Raw genomic sequence first — 17,943 nt, 5'->3', positions numbered from 1 at the left:
AATAAAAAAGAACTAAAACATGATATTTATGTAGGAGAAATAACAATATAATAAAAAATGGGACAAATAATGACATAAAATATGAGACAGAAGATCCGTTGCGGTCCGAATCCCCGTTCTCACTCCTCCTGTGCTACAAAAATTGAAAAAAAAAAAAAATTCCCGTGAGTTATAACCGGATTCTTCATGAATATAAATCCAAGACAGAAGCAAAAGTGACATAAAGTTGACAGCCGCTAATGATTTTGGCAAAAGCATATTATTGTTACTATTTTTTTGTTGTTTGAAAGTGATATAGTCGAGTAATTTCAGATTCTTCTTGAATATAGTCCAAGACAGTAGCAAAATTGACATAATTAAGTTGGTAGCCGTTAATGCATTTATAAACACCAACCTTTTACTATTTTTTAATATTTTTTTTGAAATTTTTATTTATTTATGGATCATTTATTTTTAGGCTTTCTAATGTATATTTTTATTATTTTTGTAGGTTTATCTAAAAAAGGAAAAAAAATAGTGAAAATGAAAAGAAAAAAATCTTGGCATTTACTTTTCCTTTTTTTAAAAAAAAATTATTTGGTAGCCGTTAATGCATTTATAAACACCAACCTTTTACTATTTTTTAATATTTTTTTTGAAATTTTTATTTATTTATGGATCATTTATTTTTACGCTTTCTAATGTATATTTTTATTATTTTTGTAGGTTTATCTAAAAAAGGAAAAAATAGTGAAAATGAAAAGAAAAAAATCTTGGCATTTACTTTTCCTTTTTTTAAAAAAATTATATCAACATACCTCATACTTTCTTTTTTTTTTAGACTACTTAATTATTAACCTGCTCGCGCTGGGTTGGTCTACTGTGAAGGTAGCCTCATTAGGTGAATTCCACCTGGGTTCGATTCCGGACAGCAGCCTAGCTGTTAAATTCTTCAGCATCGGTTGGGCCTGCTCTGCTGGAGCGATGTGAGATTAGTCGGGTGTAGATCCGGATACCTACAGTGTTGAAAAAAAAAAAAAATATTAACCTAACGCTACACTCCACCTCCCATCCTTCTCTTCTTCTTTTCGTACAAAATTCATCATCACACAACTCTCTCACGTCTCTCTCTCTCTCCCAAGGATACACACCCTTGCACGCCATCAAAAACACACCTCACTCCATTCTCTCCTTCTCTCTTGGCTCACACACGAAACAAACAAAAAAGAAGAAGACCCAAGGGAGTTGAGGAAGAAAGTTGTTGCTGAAGGAGCTATTGCCGCCATCGAGCTCATCCAACTCATCAAGAAAGGATTGTAAAATTCTTCTCTGTCTCTTTTCAATTTCTAATATGAATGGCAGGCATCATCTGGTTTTCTTTTCACTTGATATTTATGCGTATTTGGATGAAGCTTGGAGCCTGATAAATGAGTGTTTGAGTTGTTTTCTTGAATTCATGGCTTTTGATGTTAATTTGGCAAACAAAAGCAACAATCCATATCATGGCTTGCTCATGTTTGGTAAAATGCCTGAATGAATATAGAATTAAAAAAGGGGCAAATATGTGTGTATATGTTAGCATATTTGCAGCGATTTGTTGTGATGAAAAAAAGAGTTATTTTAAATCTGAAAGTTAGTGGATCCTCATGTCCAAGCAAGTCACGGGTTTGTTTGATTTTTATGAATTTTGTTTCTCTTTCTTGCAACTAACTGAATAGCGGCTGCGTTGTAGAATTTAAGGGTGAGGTTTGGTGCGTTCATCAGCCACACAAGAGTGGTTTGGGGATGGATCAGAGAGAGAGAGAGAGAGAGAGAATTTGCTGGAAAAACAAGAGAAAACAGGGCTGACGAACCGGCCCTGTTCAAGCCCGAATATCTCTTTCATGATTCATCGTTTTAGGGACATTCTTTTTGCTGCACTTTCCCAAGTCATCGGGAAGTAACTGTTCTGTTGAAGGTTTCTGAGGGAAACCACTCTAAAGTTGCGAAAATTCTTGTTCAAATCACCCATTTCTCAGCTTTTGAAATCCGAAGTTCAGAGAAGAATTCCACAAATTTTGAATTTCGGCCATCCACCGATGTCTAGTCCAACTTAAAACCCTTAGAGGAGTTGTAGATAACCTTACTTGATCAACTCTTTTCATTTTATATCATATTTGACTAATTTCTTAAAATTTTCTCCCATTCTTGATTGACAATAGTGATTTCTTTTTTGGGATGTTTTGTCCTAAAATTTTACATGAGCCTTGCCATTTTCGACCTGTAAAGATGTAGGACATGAGTTTTCTGCAATTTTTTACGTTGAGTTATGTGAAGCTTAGGAATCTCAGCGTGAATCTCTTTTCATTACCCTATGAACTTGCTAATCTAACTTTCTTTGCTTTTCGTTGGTTTATGGCAAGGATGCATGAGTTAGAAGTTTCCTTTGTATTCCTGTGTTTTAATTTATTTTCATGAAGAGATGAGTCATCGGAGTTCTTCCATCCTTTGGGTTATCAGTTGAAAAGTTTTGATGCTTTGTGTGGTTTTCCCTTTGTTTCCTTTTTCTCTCTTTTCTTTTTGGACAGTGCTACAGTGCCTATAGTTATGGTAACGATATTAGGGAAACCTGCTATTATAGGTTTCTATTACCTTTAGTGACAGATCAAATCTTTTAGTGACTTTTTAAATATTATATTAAAATAATTAATATTAACTTTAGTAAGTTTTTAATTAAAACTAGTAAGTATATGCCTGAAAGATAAGATTTAGTCAGAAATAGAAATTTACACTTTGAGTAATTTAATTTACTTATTATTTGACAAAATTTACTTATGTTTAAATTAAACTTACCAATACTGAAAGTAAAAAATGTACATATTTAAGTAAAAAAACGGTTTTGGGTTCCTGAAAACGGTTTTGGGTATCACCTTTCTCTTTAAAGTTATCTACCTTCTTCTTATTCAGTTCCCAGTTCCAATGATACGATTGAATTCCCAGGCAAAGGTTTCCACTTTGATCCACACTTTCTCTTTGTTACAATTGAATAAATCTTCTCACTTCAAAATTTTCATCTTTAGTTCACACTTTGCTTCTATCCTTTCTCATCGTTCGGTTGGGTTTGAGTGCTGCCATATGCAAACACAACAAAAGGGTTAGCGACGGTGGTAGCCAGCCAAAGAGCATATGAAAAACAGCAGTGACGAGGTTAGATCATCATGTTCTCTTGAAATCGTTTGATTATATTGCTGTAATTTATTTATATTTCATTTGTTTTGTTTGTCAAGATTTTCTTGGGAAATCAAGGCTGAGAATTTGAAGATTTTATTGCAATTTTGGGGCCGAAAATGTCCGTTGAAACATCTAGGAAATGGTTGTAGTTTTGATTGTCTACGGGTAAAATATGTTTAATAGCCATGTGAAACATCTAGGAAAGGACTTGAGACCAGGCGTTTAAGTTAAATGTGATTAATTTGTGAATGCATATAAGATGTTTGGTGAAATGTCAAAGAGAAATTTGTATGTTGTGATTGCTACTCTGTGCGGGTGAGAATTACTAATATATTAGTAACTCAACATGAGCTTTATAACTTGAATTCTTCAGGCAAGAGAGGTTTCTCCCGTTTTGGAATTCTAAGTTGATACGCTTGATGGAGCATATGTTATTGAACTGAACTGATCTAGAATCATTGTTGCGAATCTGTTGTTTCTATGGAAATTTATTATCAGCCTCTTGAATTTTTTACTCCATTGTAACGTCTGCAATGCCACGGAAATTTGGCCATTATTACTCTTGTAAATCTGTGTTGCAGAAGCAATTCTTATTACCATCCTATGATACATGTAGATTTTGTAGAATCACATCTTCCCTCTTCTTCAGTCAGGAAAGGAGAGAAAATTCATAGAACAGTTTCCGACCATCAATCAATTATGGTGTTATACATACTTCATATTTTTGCATTTTTTTGTTTATTTTTCTTTTGAATGGTGTTGCATGGGGCAAACCTGCGGAATCCAGTGGTCTTTGAGCAAAGGATTGTCAAATGCTGGTTGTTGATACATATAGACACAATCAATTATATCACCGTCTTTGCTCTGTCATGAGAAAAAATTTTGAATTTCATTGTAAAGAGCCAAAGGCATTCAACATAATCTAATCTACCTACCCGCAAATTTGTGACTTTCATTGAACTAAGGATTAGATTATGCTGGTTGTTTCGATATTTTGGACATGTGAATAACTCATCTTCCTCCTAAAAAATTACTAATACGTAAACCCTTACCGGGAGAGTCAAAATAGCTTGTTAATGCCATTGCTATATCATAACGATTAGACTGGAACATAAATCTGTTGAATGGGTTGATTGGAACAAAATTCAGATGAATGGTTTATATGAGAATTGAGGTTTTCAATTAGTTTGATGATGGTTTGTAATATAGAGAGAATGGAGTTCTAATCATAAAATACCTAGAAAAGAAACGGGTTGCCAAGTCGAGAAGATAAGTAAGTTTTTAATTCAAACTAGTAAGTATATGCCTGAAAGATAAGTTTTAGTCAGAAATAGAAATTTACACTTTGAGTAATTTAATTTACTTATTATTTGACAAAATTTACTTATGTTTAAACTAAACTTACTAATACTAAAAGTAAAAAATTTACATATTTAAGTGAAAAAATCACCGGGTTTCTAAAAATGATTTTGGGTTGCTGAAAACGGTTTTGGGTTCCTGAAACACTTTCGGGTATCACCTATCTCTTTAAAGTCATCTGTCTTCTTCTTATTTAGTTCTCAATTCCAACGATACGATTGAATTCCCAGGCAAAGGTTTCCACTTTGGTCCATACTTTCTCTTGGTCCAATTGTTGTTGCTACAAAGGGACAAAAGGCAAAACAGTCCACTCACAAGCGAAAGCGAAGACGATGCAAAAATTGCAAGTAATCACCTACTCTTAAAATTGACTTATTCTACGGTTAGAATAGCTTTGCAAAACCAGATATGAATGAGCAATGCTAAATTTCATCCACTCATTGGCTTTATGTTAGAAGGCCAAAAATGTTAGTTATATATGTACACTTCATATACGCCTTTATAAATTCAATCTTATTGTTTATGGATTGTGCTTGGCAATTTTTTTCCCGCAGGTCATTTGGACATGATAGACGAAAATGTACTAAAGTGTGCACAGATGCATATGAAACTCACAATTATGATCATGTTGGGGCACCCAATAATGTTGAGAATGTAAATTTGAATCTGATAGGATCATCCGATGGCCTATTGCAATCAGATTCACAGCATGGATGCAATAAGGAATTAATGGATAGTAATTGGTTTCAGATCATTCCTCCTGGTCAGGTAATGTATAGCTTGCTTTTATTTATTTTTGTGTGAAGGCATGAAATATAATGGTGCTCTATTTGCATTTGTATGGGCATTAATGTGGGCATGCAATCCTTCATTAATCCAAAGTTATGTACAAAACACTAGCTTGTTAGGAGATGAAAAGTATTCAGGTACATTTTTCCTTCTTCACGCCTAAGTTTTATGTTATTTATTTGCTATGATTATGTGTTGTTGTGGCCTTTTTTTAATACAAATCTTGTGATGGTTTTGTAGTGAATGAACCAGATTTCAGCCAAGACCATTAAGGAATTTTATTCTTGAGAGAGTACAAATGTTTTTGCACGTCTTTGCTCAAAGCTTTTAGGATGATTTAAGTTTCTTCGAAGGTAGTTTAATGCGTTTTGATTGTAAATCTGAACATAATCTCCTTAGTTTGCAATTTCTGGTGTTTACTTGTTTTAATGTGAATAATTTCAGCTTGCTTGGAAAAAAGTTTGGTGATCAAATTTCAGATATTGTTAGCATCCAAGTGCTCTTGGGTTTGTAAACCAGAAATGTCAATCCAAATTGAAGCTTTTGATAGTGATATCAGAGCCCTTGATGCTGGTGATCAAATTCTCAAATCAAGTTACTAGCCTTTTGATTGCTTCAGATTTCTGAAGCCAAAGTCTTTGTGCTCTAAATTCAGTTCTTGGCCATGTAATCTTGTCATGCTTAGATAGCTATATCTAGTGTCCTGCCAGCTTAATTTTGATGCGTAAGTATCAATTATTAAAAGTTAGATTCATTCTGATGCTCAAAATGAGCCGTTTTCTCCTATTTTGAAATACCAATTTCATATCTAATGTCTTGTGCATGTAGATTTTGCTGTTTACTTCAAATTGGACTGGCTTACTTGATGAGCAGAACTCGAAAAGCAACTCAAATACTCATGTTATACAATACTCAGCACACGGTTTTTTAGGCTTTAAAACGTCATTAATGAAAGTTACCCATTCGGTTGTTTAGGAATGTTAGGAGATTCGTCAAATTCAAATGACGATGCCTGAAACTTGTACTTATCCCCAAATTTGTGTTGTAGTACAGTATCAAGATCTTGCACCTATTCCATTCACCTATAAAAATTATGATTATCATAAAATGACATTTTATAATAATTTACATACTAATTGCCAATTAAAAGCAAGTTTCATAAAAAATGTGCATGTAAATCCATATTGTGAATGATACGAAATATTTTTGAAACTCACGAAACTTAATATATGGGTAAATTTACTATAATTTTAAAAGATTACGCTACATTAGATACGATCACTTTACCTTTTATACTTGTGACCTAGAAAATAAATTTATTAAAACACATAACATTTATAAATGATGCATACATTTATTAAAATGCTTAAAACGCAAAACATTTATGAATGAAACATACAATCATTATTATACATTTATGTTACCAACAACTACTAACTATAATATTAAGTTTCAACCATTAATAAAAAAATCTTAGCACTAGTTTAAATAAACTTCTTAATACTTGTTTCATATAAGTTTCTTTAAGTAATATAGTAAATTTATGCCACAAACTAGTAAGTTTTGATGATTAACCAAATTATTATTCTTTCAACAAGATTTACTATTAATCTATAAAAACTTACTATTACTTGAACTAAACTTACTCCCCACAAAACTAAGTTTCGAATGTAGAGTAGTAATTTAATTTTTAAAAAAAGTAACTTTCATTTTTATTTCGATTTACTTTTTGAAACATAAATAGGATAACACTTATATGACCATTTTCGATTTATTTTTTATTTACTTTTAGCGGCCATTTGATTATTTGATAGGCCTATCCACCTAAATAGGATAACACTTAAAAATAAAAAAGTAAGTTTTCCATCTAAAATAGTAAGTTAACAGTAATAAATTAGTAACTTTTATACTTCAAAATGTAAATTGGAATAAATATTAAACTTACTTTTTAAATAAATAAATTACTACTTTATATCCCAAACTTACTTTTTATAGTGTAAGTTTAATTCATGTAATAGTAAGTTTTAATACATAAATAGTAATTCTTACTGATAACATGGTAAAATTGATTAATAATCAAAATTTACTGATTTATGAGACACATGTACTATTTTACTTTAAAACATATTTCAAACTAGTGTTAGGGAATTTATTTGAAATAACGATAAGATGTTTTATTAATGATTAATTTTTAGTACCTTAGTTAGTAAGTATTCATAATATACCTGTATAATACAAGATTATAGTTAACATTTAAAAAAATTTATTTACATATTTTAAAATACTATGGAAAAAAGTTTGACTTTTCACATAATCTCGTAAAATATGTAATAAAATTTTGTCGTATTATAAGTTTTTAATTATTTTCAATTTTTGAAAAGTTTGAAAGTTTGGATAATAATAACAACAAATCTTCCTAGTTATATATAGAATATTACTTGTTTATATATCAAAATTTTTATAAATTAACACCTATGAATATAATAAGATGATAAAGTTTTAATAAATTTACATATGAGACACAAGAAATAATAAGAGTAAAAGCCTAAACAAAATGAGAAATAATATAATAACAAAAATTATAAATTTAGTATAACAATTAATATAAGAAAATTAAATTAAATTTAGAAGGTAAATTAAATAACAATGTCAAGGTTAGAGGTCATGGTAAATGTTACAAATTTTAGGAGAAATTATGTACTGTAAAAATGGTTTAATAATTTTCTATTAAGCATAACTATTGCATACAAAAGGAAAAGATATTTGATTTTATTTTGCTTTGATTAGAAGAACTTGTACTAGTAATAAAAGAAATTTCAATTCAACAATCAACGTGTACATGATTACAGTAATTTTTTAGTCATTTAGACTAATATATGTCATAAAGTAGTCAGATTTAGTCGTTTGTGAATTCATAATTTTAACAATTTACATAAAATTCATCTATTAAAAATTATGATTATTATAAAATGCCCTTTCATAATAATTTACTTACCATTTGCCAATAAAAAAAGAGTTTGATAGAAAACATATGGATACAAATCCATAATGTAAATGATACAAAGTATGTTTGAAAGTCACAAAACTTAACATATGGGTAATTTTACTATAATTTTCAAAGATTATTCTATGTTAATACAACTTTAATTTTTATACTTGTGACCCATAAAATAAATTTATTAAGATTTTACCATTTTATTAAATTCATAGGCATTAATATATGAAAATTGCGTACCATTTTATTATATTCATCGGTGTCCATATATGGAAATTGTGATGTATAGATAAGTGCAATTCTATATATAACTCAAAAGATTTTTTTTTACTGTCATCCAAACTTTTTAACCTTTTACAAATTCAAAAATAATTCAAAATTTATAATATGACAAATTATTCTTACATATTTTATAAGGTCATATGCAAAAAAAAAGTTTTCATAGTTTATTTAAAATGCTTAAAACATATAACATTTATAAATGATACGTACAATTGTGTATCATACATTTACATTACGAGTAATTACTAACTATAATACTAAGTTTCAATTATTAATAAAAAATCTTAACATTATTTCAAATAAACTTCCTAATACTTGTTCCATATAAGTTTCTTTAAGTAAAATAGTAAATTTATGTCATAAACTAGTAAGTTTTGATGATTAACCCAAATTTACTATTCTATCAACAATATTTACTATTAGTCTATAAAAACTTACTATTATTTGAACTAAACTTACTCTCCAAAAAGTAAGTTTTAGATATAGAGTAGTTATCTACTTCAAAAAAAAAGTAAGTTCCATATTTCTTCAAATTTACTTTTTGAGACATAAAAGTTACTAATTTCTTGAGTTAACTTACTATTTTTAATGTAAAACTTACTAACCATATTTTTAGGTACTATTTTATTTAGATGACCAGTATAACAGGTAATCAAATGGTCGATAAAAGTGTTTTTACCTGTTATATCAGGTAAAAACAGTTTCGTTATCATAACGCTCGTTACTTCAGAGAAGAATTCCACAAATTTTGAATTTCGGCCATCCTCCGATGTCTAGTCCAACTTAAAACCCTTAGAGGAGTTGTAGATAACCTTACTTGATCAACTCTTTTCATTTTATATCATATTTGACTAATTTCTTAAAATTTTCTCCCATTCTTGATTGACAATAGTGATTTCTTTTTTGGGATGTTTTGTCCTAAAATTTTACATGAGCCTTGCCATTTTCGACCTGTAAAGATGTAGGACATGAGTTTTCTGCAATTTTTTACGTTGAGTTATGTGAAGCTTAGGAATCTCAGCGTGAATCTCTTTTCATTACCCTATGAACTTGCTAATCTAACTTTCTTTGCTTTTCGTTGGTTTATGGCAAGGATGCATGAGTTAGAAGTTTCCTTTGTATTCCTGTGTTTTAATTTATTTTCATGAAGAGATGAGTCATCGGAGTTCTTCCATCCTTTGGGTTATCAGTTGAAAAGTTTTGATGCTTTGTGTGGTTTTCCCTTTGTTTCCTTTTTCTCTCTTTTCTTTTTTTGCCCCAGAGTTTGTTCTTCTTGGTTAGAGTTGGCGCATAGTTGGTGCCTTGGTGGCCTTGCTATGAGTTTTTGAAATAATTTGACCTGGGTTGACTTTTTCTTCCTTGTTCTCCTAAACTAATGCCTTTGTCTTTTCTTTTCCCTTTTGCCAACCTTGTTGCGTGCTTCTTTTCCTGTTTCTTTTTTTTACTTCTTCTTTCTTTTTTTTTTATGTCATATGTGATATAAATGAAGTTATTGGATTAGTTGAGTTGGGCTTTTAGGTTATGATATGGGCTGAATTAATACTTTATATTGGGCTTGCTTGTGGTTTTGCATAGTCTTGTTTGTATCTCTATATGGTCTTGTTAGGGGGTTTACTCATGGGTTGAAGTTTGGGTTGTAGAATATAAGTTTATTTGGGTTGCTTTAATCTTGAGTTGGACTTACTTGTTTATTTCATTCCTGCTTACATGCATTCTAATAGAGTTATTTAGGTAGTTTCGTTTGGATCAGAAGACTCAGTCCAAATGTCTAGCTTTGTTGATGTTCGGAGTTGAGTTAAAAAATGAAAATCCTAGTCTCTTATTTGTTTTTTTCTTTCTTGCTTGCTTTCCTCCATTTTTGGTTCAACATGGAGCCTTCGATATCTTTTGCATTTATTCATGATAATTGCTTGCCGATTTCTTTCATCGAAGCCCCAAAAAAAAGTATATTTGCTGTTTGGCCCCCTAATTTTGGCATAATCATGTTAAGGCCCCAAATTTTGTGAAAACTGACAGAATTTTTCTTTTGAATTCTTGGCCTTCTTGTATGATGTTCATGCATGCTTTGATGAATGAATTCAGGTTTTTCAAGTTAATTAAAGTTTAAGTGAATTTATTAAATTTAGATTTCTAATTTTACAACTTTAGGAACTAATGTATATTGTTTTTGGGGATAATTTCAAAAACCTCCCCTGAGGTTTGTATTGATTGTAATTACCTTCCTGAAGTTTGAAAAATTACATACACATCTCCTAGAAAGTATGTTTGTTAACAAGTCGTGATATAAGAACAAAAAGTCTTATGAATATTGTATATTGCCTCTATTTGTTTTACAAAACAAATTAAAATTTTAAGGTAGTTCTTTGCAAAAAAAATTTAGGCCATGTTTCAAGGCATCAATTTTTAATGCTCGGACTTCATTTTTTTGCCCTTTGCTAAGTAAGTTGTGAAGAAACTGTTTTTAACAAATGTATCTCTACTGGTCAGCTATTTATAAAACTAGGCAAGAAGTTCATTTAAATGACCTTGGAATTGAATATAATGTATTAGGTTGAGATTGGAGCTTTTGAATAAAGAAACATTCGCAAAATAACATCAAGGGACATAAGTGTAATTTTATAAATCTCAAGGGAGGTGGCTGCAATTGTCAGAAACCTCAAGAAAGGTTTATGAAATTGTACCTTTGTTTTTCTAGCTCTAGTTCATTCTTTATACACTTATTATTGTGCACTTCACTAGATTTTTCACATGCATTTCTGACGTACCATTTCTATATTAGAAAGATACATTACAATACTAGTATCAAAAAGTAAAAGGCGCTCAACCTTGTGTTTTATTCTTATGTTATTATGATGGGACTAATTTTTTATATTTATGGTACCTAAATGTAATTGGTGACTGCTAAAATGGCTCTAATCTAAAAGAAACTTACAGGGGCATTGAGAATCTCTATGTGGTAATGTGTTCGTGACGTGCTCTTCCATTCATGTGCATTTGTATATGATGCATGACTCGTGTGTCATATACCAAAAAATATATCTCGAGGAGGCGAATTTTAAAATACATAAATTTAAATGTATAATCTAAATATCTTTAGGTTTTTTCGGGAGGAAGATTATTTGATTTGACAATATGTAATTTTGTAAGGGAGGAAAATTGAATTCTATAAAACTTCAGCCCTAATCCCCTAGTTTTGTCCTTGTACATGAGTATCACATCACATGTAGTGATAAGGGCAAAAAAAAAAAAAAAATCTTGTTGCCACCTAAAAAATTGAAATAGTATCTTTTTTGCCTACTCAATATGTGTTGGGATAATATTAGAAACCTTCCTTGAGGTTTCTCTTAATATCACTTAACACCCCTGAGGTTTTAGAAATATCACTTACCTTCCCTAGTAATTGTAAAAACATTATATTAACTCTCACTTGACACATAATTTACAAAATATCAAATAAATGAATCTCAAAAATTTTAAAAATAAACGAAAGTCACTTTCGTTTTTTCCCTTTTCTTCATCATTCTCTCTCATTCATATTTTTTGGATGACTATGCAATATTTTATTTGTAAATTACAATAAATTAAATTTTGTTTATCTTTTACTTTTTGTGATTGTGATAAAGTGGAGTATGATTACCCCTGAGGTTTTAGAAATATCACTTACCTTCCCTAGTAATTGTAAAAACATTATATTAACTCTCACTTGACACATAATTTACAAAATATCAAATAAATGAATCTCAAAAATTTTAAAAATAAACGAAAGTCACTTTCGTTTTTTCCCTTTTCTTCATCATTCTCTCTCATTCATATTTTTTGGATGACTATGCAATATTTTATTTGTAAATTACAATAAATTAAATTTTGTTTATCTTTTACTTTTTGTGATTGTGATAAAGTGGAGTATGATTTATTTGCTTATCTTGAGTTGATTTTTATAATGATTGATACAGTTTAATGATTTGAGCAAGAATTGAGAAGATATTGGAAAAAATATAAATTCATAAGAAATTGGTTTTGAGCATACAAAATTAAATTGATGCAAGTGTATTTCTTTTTAAATAATTTTTTTATTTTTCAAATTTATATTTTTGTGGGATATAGCATTGTGATATGGTTGTACTATCGGAGATTGTTTTTAAGGTGATGGTTTTCTTGAAGTGAACAAAGTGGTTCAGGAATATTTTTATTTAGCAAGTGATATTTTTAAAACTTTAGGGGTGTCATATGATATTAAAAGAAATCTCAGGAGAGGTTTATGATATTATCCCATATGTGTTTGATTTCACAAAAGTGGTAAGGGTTCATTCGGTTAGCTTTACCTCTAGATTATGCTTTATCCGTACTTTTAGGATTAAAAATTAAGTCAAACCAATGAAACCTAATTATATTCTTTACTTATATGCTTTTCTTTCGCATTTTTCCTTTTCCTTTTCATTGACAGCAGTTGGCTCCTCAATTTTTTTTCCTCTTTCTCTTTCTTTCTCTCCTTTTTGTGTAAAAATATATAGCGAAGCTTTTTGTGAATTGGCATAAATAAACTAAAACTAACCGAAAATAATCATTTTAATGGTGAAATTCAAAGGAATGACTACTAATATATCACTTTTGTGAGTTTGAATGTGCGATTTAAAACCAGCAAATAATTTAGTGGCCAAAACTATACTACTTGAATAGTTTGGTTACTATTTAAGTTTTTTCAATGGTAATAAATTAGATTTAAGTTACTTGTGAGAGGCATCGAAAGAAGCCAAAGTGGACTATTTACTTCATCATGAAATTCTTTTTAATAATAATAAATTAGATTGAGTAAATTGTGAGAGGCAGTGAAGGAAGCCAAGGTGGATAAATTAGATTAATAATAATAAATTCTTTTTATTTATTCCATCATCAATATTGCATCCTTAAAAGTTTGAAGTCATTAATCTTTTTCACACACTATCTATAATAAAAAAATTCATACAATATATATATTGCATACTAGATTCAAAATGAAAACTACAATAGATCAACTTTCAAGAACGATTCAAAAGAATCAAGATAAACCTTTGAAAACTCTCAAGAAAATTACAATAAATCAACAATAGTTGAATAATGATTAATTAAAAGTCTACTAACAAGTGTCCTAATGACACCTATTTATAGGCGAAAAACATCTGAAACCGAAAAAGGAAAAAAAATCAAGAAAATGAGAAGACGGCCAAAAATCATGTTGTTGGCCAAGGCTGGATCCAACGCTAGATCGGAGGCTCTCCAAGTTGAAGCCGGGGTCGGATTGAAGTCAAACAGCTTCAAAATTCCTGCAATTCCAAACGATGCTGGATGATCCATTCATAGACTTTTTTTTTTTTTTTTTTTTTGTGTGTGCATACGGATTCTTGTTGTCCAAATTTTGTTCCTGGATGATGTTTCACAATTTAAAGTTCATTTCCACGCCTCTTTACTGCCTTATCCTATTCTTATATTAATTTAATTAGGAATTCATCAAAACTGATTATAATGATTGGTTAGAATGTAATCCAATAAATCTAATACAAAGATAATGCGATAAGAAAGTTCTGATTCATAATGCTTAAAGATTATCTCAAGCCGCTACCAATCAAAGAAAAAAGAGTGATTTTTTTTCCCCATTTCCATGATGTGTAAAAGATTAGGCAATAAAAATTTCATTCTATAATTAGGATAGAAATTGGAGCAGAAAATTTGAGTGAAAATGAAAAAGATTGAGAAAAAAAAAAAAGGAAAAGGGAAGCAACTTGGGTGAGGAGTCCTTGATTAAGGCCAAATATGAAGAATTAGTTTTGAGTTCAAGTCTCTTCCTTCCTTCCTGCTTCTCAAGTTTCACCCTTTTTCTATTGAATTTTTTTTTTTTTTTAAAAAAAGCAACTTAGAGTTTAAACATTTGATAATGATGAATTTAGTACTTGGCATAGGTTTAGATCCCATTTGAGGTTGCGGTACTTTTGGTTAAAAAAGCATTTTTATGTGCTAATTAAGGCATTTTATAAATATTATCCCATAAAATTAGAAGTAGAGCTTTTGGTGTTAAAAGCAATTTTAGCAAAATATCAAAAATTGGTGCTTTTAGAGTAACTTTTGTGATTTAAAAAATAAATATTAAATTTAATCATTTTATCCTATATTATGAGCTCAATAAAGAGATAAATACTGACGGGTTTTTGATATGTGTACAAGTTTAAATCCAATTTATATCCGTTTTGATTGCAAATATATAGGTCAAATTAGTAGTTTAGGGCATATATCGGGTCAATCTCACGAGAAAAATTGGACAATTACCGACACTACTAAAGTTTCTCTATTATTTAGACGATTAAAGAATTAAAAGAAATAAAACTATGTTAAACTTATGCAAGAAAATAACAAATGAAAACTTTTTACATTATGGTATTCCTAACTACTCATACAATGGCTATTTTTGGATTATTGATTCCTAACTATCTTGGCTAGTCATGCTGTAATTTTCTAATACGTGTGACATCCACTTTCGTAATAAATCAACTATACTTATAACTAATCCATACCTACTATCATGGTTATGAAATTAGTTATAAGTTCATTTATTCTACGAAATTACATGAAATGAATCACTAAAACTACAAAAGGTGCAACTCTATTCTCGTGAGTGCACTCCCTAGATTTAGCACTTCTTGAACTAGTGTTAGATCTCAATTTTCATTGAAGAAATAACATCTTTAGGTAATCACAATTAATGGTACCAAGTTAATCATGATTTAAAGAGTTAAATAACTTAAAATAATAGCATCAAATAACCAAATAATAAATACTAACAATCATAGAAAGTTCAACCAAACTCAAGACATAAACTTTAAAAACATATAATAAACATAGAATTCAACTTTAGAAACATATAATAAACATAGAATTCAAACTTGTATATTAACTAAACAATAGAATCAAGTACAAAAGATAAAAAGAGTTTGAAAATAAATGTAACTCTTGTCACATAAGCTCATCTACTCCATCTTTGTCTCCTTCTTCATCTTTGTTTAGCTAATGAACAAGAAGTATGGACTATCTAATTAAACAATCCTATACTATTCTAACCTAACACTAAGAAAATATAAGAGCTACATTTTAGTAGTATTTCTTGCACTCTTCAAGCTCTCTTGATTCTTGCAACTCCATGGCTATTTATAAAAGAATTTTGTCAAGAAATGAGGCTTCAAACATCACTTTTATAGCTGCAAAATAGTTGTCACATGTCCATCAATAGCTGTGAATTATTTGAGGAGAAAACAAGTTGTGAAAGTGGAAAATCGTAATTTCTGATCAGAATCCGTCTAGAAACTGGTCGGATATACGGCCAGATTTCTCCCCTGCTTTGCTTCTCAATTTTTGTTCAGTCTTCGATATTGTTCCAATTTTGCATTAATTTCAACTGAACTTTTCTCGATGATAAAAGTTGAATTAACTCTTTACCAAAATATAAGACTTGTAACCCTTTGAGTTAGTTTGCCAATGTATTAAGAATCATCTCATTTGAATTTGTGTAAGCTGAGAAATGGCTGAAATACCCTTAACTGCTCAATGCTATGTTTCAGCTTCGACCATAGAAATTGGCTACTATAATTTGGCTTTTTGACTTGGAAAACCTTTAAATAGGATTTCGATGTCTCATAGAAAATGTAGATCTATCTCTTATCTTCAAAATGGTTCAAGAATCATTTCAATCCGATACTTGTAACTCAAGATATTGCCGAAATACTAAAATGTGTCAAAACTATCAACTTTCCTTTTTCATCCAAATGAAGTCTATTTTCAACCCCTATAAAAAAAATTATGGATAAAATGCAAGTAAAAAGGGACATAAACCTCATTTAATCACTTAAAAACATTTTAAACTAATTATAGCCAAACGTAATCCATTTTCTTCCTATCGTATTGCCAAAGTGACTAAAAATAATATAAAATGTCATTCAAATATAGCTCAAATTAGTTACTTATCAAATACATTTAAAAATTTTAAATCACACATTATTTAATACAATAAGTACTCATTGAACTATATTTCAAATAATATATTTAAAAGCACTTAAAAATTCTAAGGGGAAAAATCTAACAAAATCTACAAAAAAAAAAATCTACAAAGAACATTTGATCATTAAGCAACTAAGGGAAAAAATCTATAAAAAAAATGAAAATATACTAAAGGAAGTAGAAGACAATAACAAAAAAGATTCTTATCAAATTTAAATATCTTGGAGAGGCTAGCTATCAATATTGACTATTTGCTCCTAGCTCCACTTGTTTTGGTCAATTATTCAAGTGTTCAACTATGACGTTCTCCAGTATTGTGGACTGCAAGAACACCAATCTGGAAAGAGGAAGTTGCAGGTCCTGACTAGGCTGTGCGCGCAATCTGTTTGTAGAGTTGGTGGTGGGCGTGAGACGAGTTTTGGTCCTCGTTCCCATCGCAATCTATTTTGCTAAATGGATTTATACGGATCGAATAATTCATGCAAATCCATCAATTCAATTGGGTTGAAATCGTTATCGATCTAAAGTCATTACGCTTCATACAAATCCATTTAAACTTGCTTTGTATGGACTCCATTTTGCCGCCTCTATTATGCAGGATGAGTTGGAAGTCATGACCCGCAATTGTGATGTAGAAAATGTACGATGACTTTTTAAGTTTTTAAGCAAGTCATGCAATCATAGTTGTTAAAACCGGCACAGGAAGGAGCTCAGCAAAGGAGGTGGGTCAACGGATCACTGGTTCAATCTGTGGGTGAGTGGTTGAATCAGTGGATCACTAAATATATTTAAATATTATATTTCATAATTTTTGATATAAGATATATGATATAAATTAATGCCATAGCAAATGCTCATTTAATTTAATTTGCTAAGAATAATTAATTCATATAAGAATCAATAGAACATAAATTTATTTAGTAATCCACCAAACTTTAAGTGTAAACTTTTATCTGTGTTTAGTGTAATTATCTAGCTTAGTTACGAATTTTAAGTGCAAAAAATTATTAAAAAAAATATTTGTCTTTAAAATGAATTATGTAATATGTTATTTTTGAAATCCATTTTATAACTTATAGAGTTTGAGGGGTCATAAGTTTTTATTAAAAGATTCCAAATAAATTTGTTTTAGAGATATTAAAAAAAAAGATAGAATTAACAAGATGTTTATATACTATAAGAATGCTATTCTATTAACATATGGTAAAGTGGCTTAGTGGTAAGTATACTATAGCATATACCAAAGGTTTGAAGTTTGAATCCTAGTAAAGCTGACTAAATTTTTCCCACAAAACCATGGTCCATGGACA

The 17,943-nt window shown here is 29.9% G+C and overlaps 1 long non-coding RNA gene across 4 annotated transcripts; it reads left to right on the top strand.

The window, feature by feature from the left end:
* The first annotated feature begins 1,025 nt into the window (after positions 1–1,025).
* Positions 1,026–6,409, top strand: LOC113705036 (uncharacterized). Of its 4 annotated transcripts, none has more exons than XR_011812672.1 (6): positions 1,028–3,165; positions 4,779–4,895; positions 5,103–5,316; positions 5,449–5,474; positions 5,578–5,690; positions 5,782–6,149. It is a non-coding gene; the product is annotated as an uncharacterized lncRNA (long non-coding RNA). The 4 variants fall into 4 exon arrangements; XR_011812670.1 differs by lacking the exon at positions 5,449–5,474 and adding an exon at positions 6,166–6,409 and having other exon boundaries at positions 1,032–3,165; positions 5,782–6,061; XR_011812671.1 differs by having other exon boundaries at positions 1,026–3,165; positions 5,103–5,474.
* Positions 6,410–17,943: the final 11,534 nt, after the last annotated feature.

The sequence above is a fragment of the Coffea arabica genome, chromosome 3e, assembly GCF_036785885.1.
Source record: "Coffea arabica cultivar ET-39 chromosome 3e, Coffea Arabica ET-39 HiFi, whole genome shotgun sequence".
NCBI lineage: Eukaryota > Viridiplantae > Streptophyta > Magnoliopsida > Gentianales > Rubiaceae > Coffea > Coffea arabica.
Note: the sequence above shows the minus strand (reverse complement) of the source record. Positions and strands in the feature narration are given on the sequence as shown.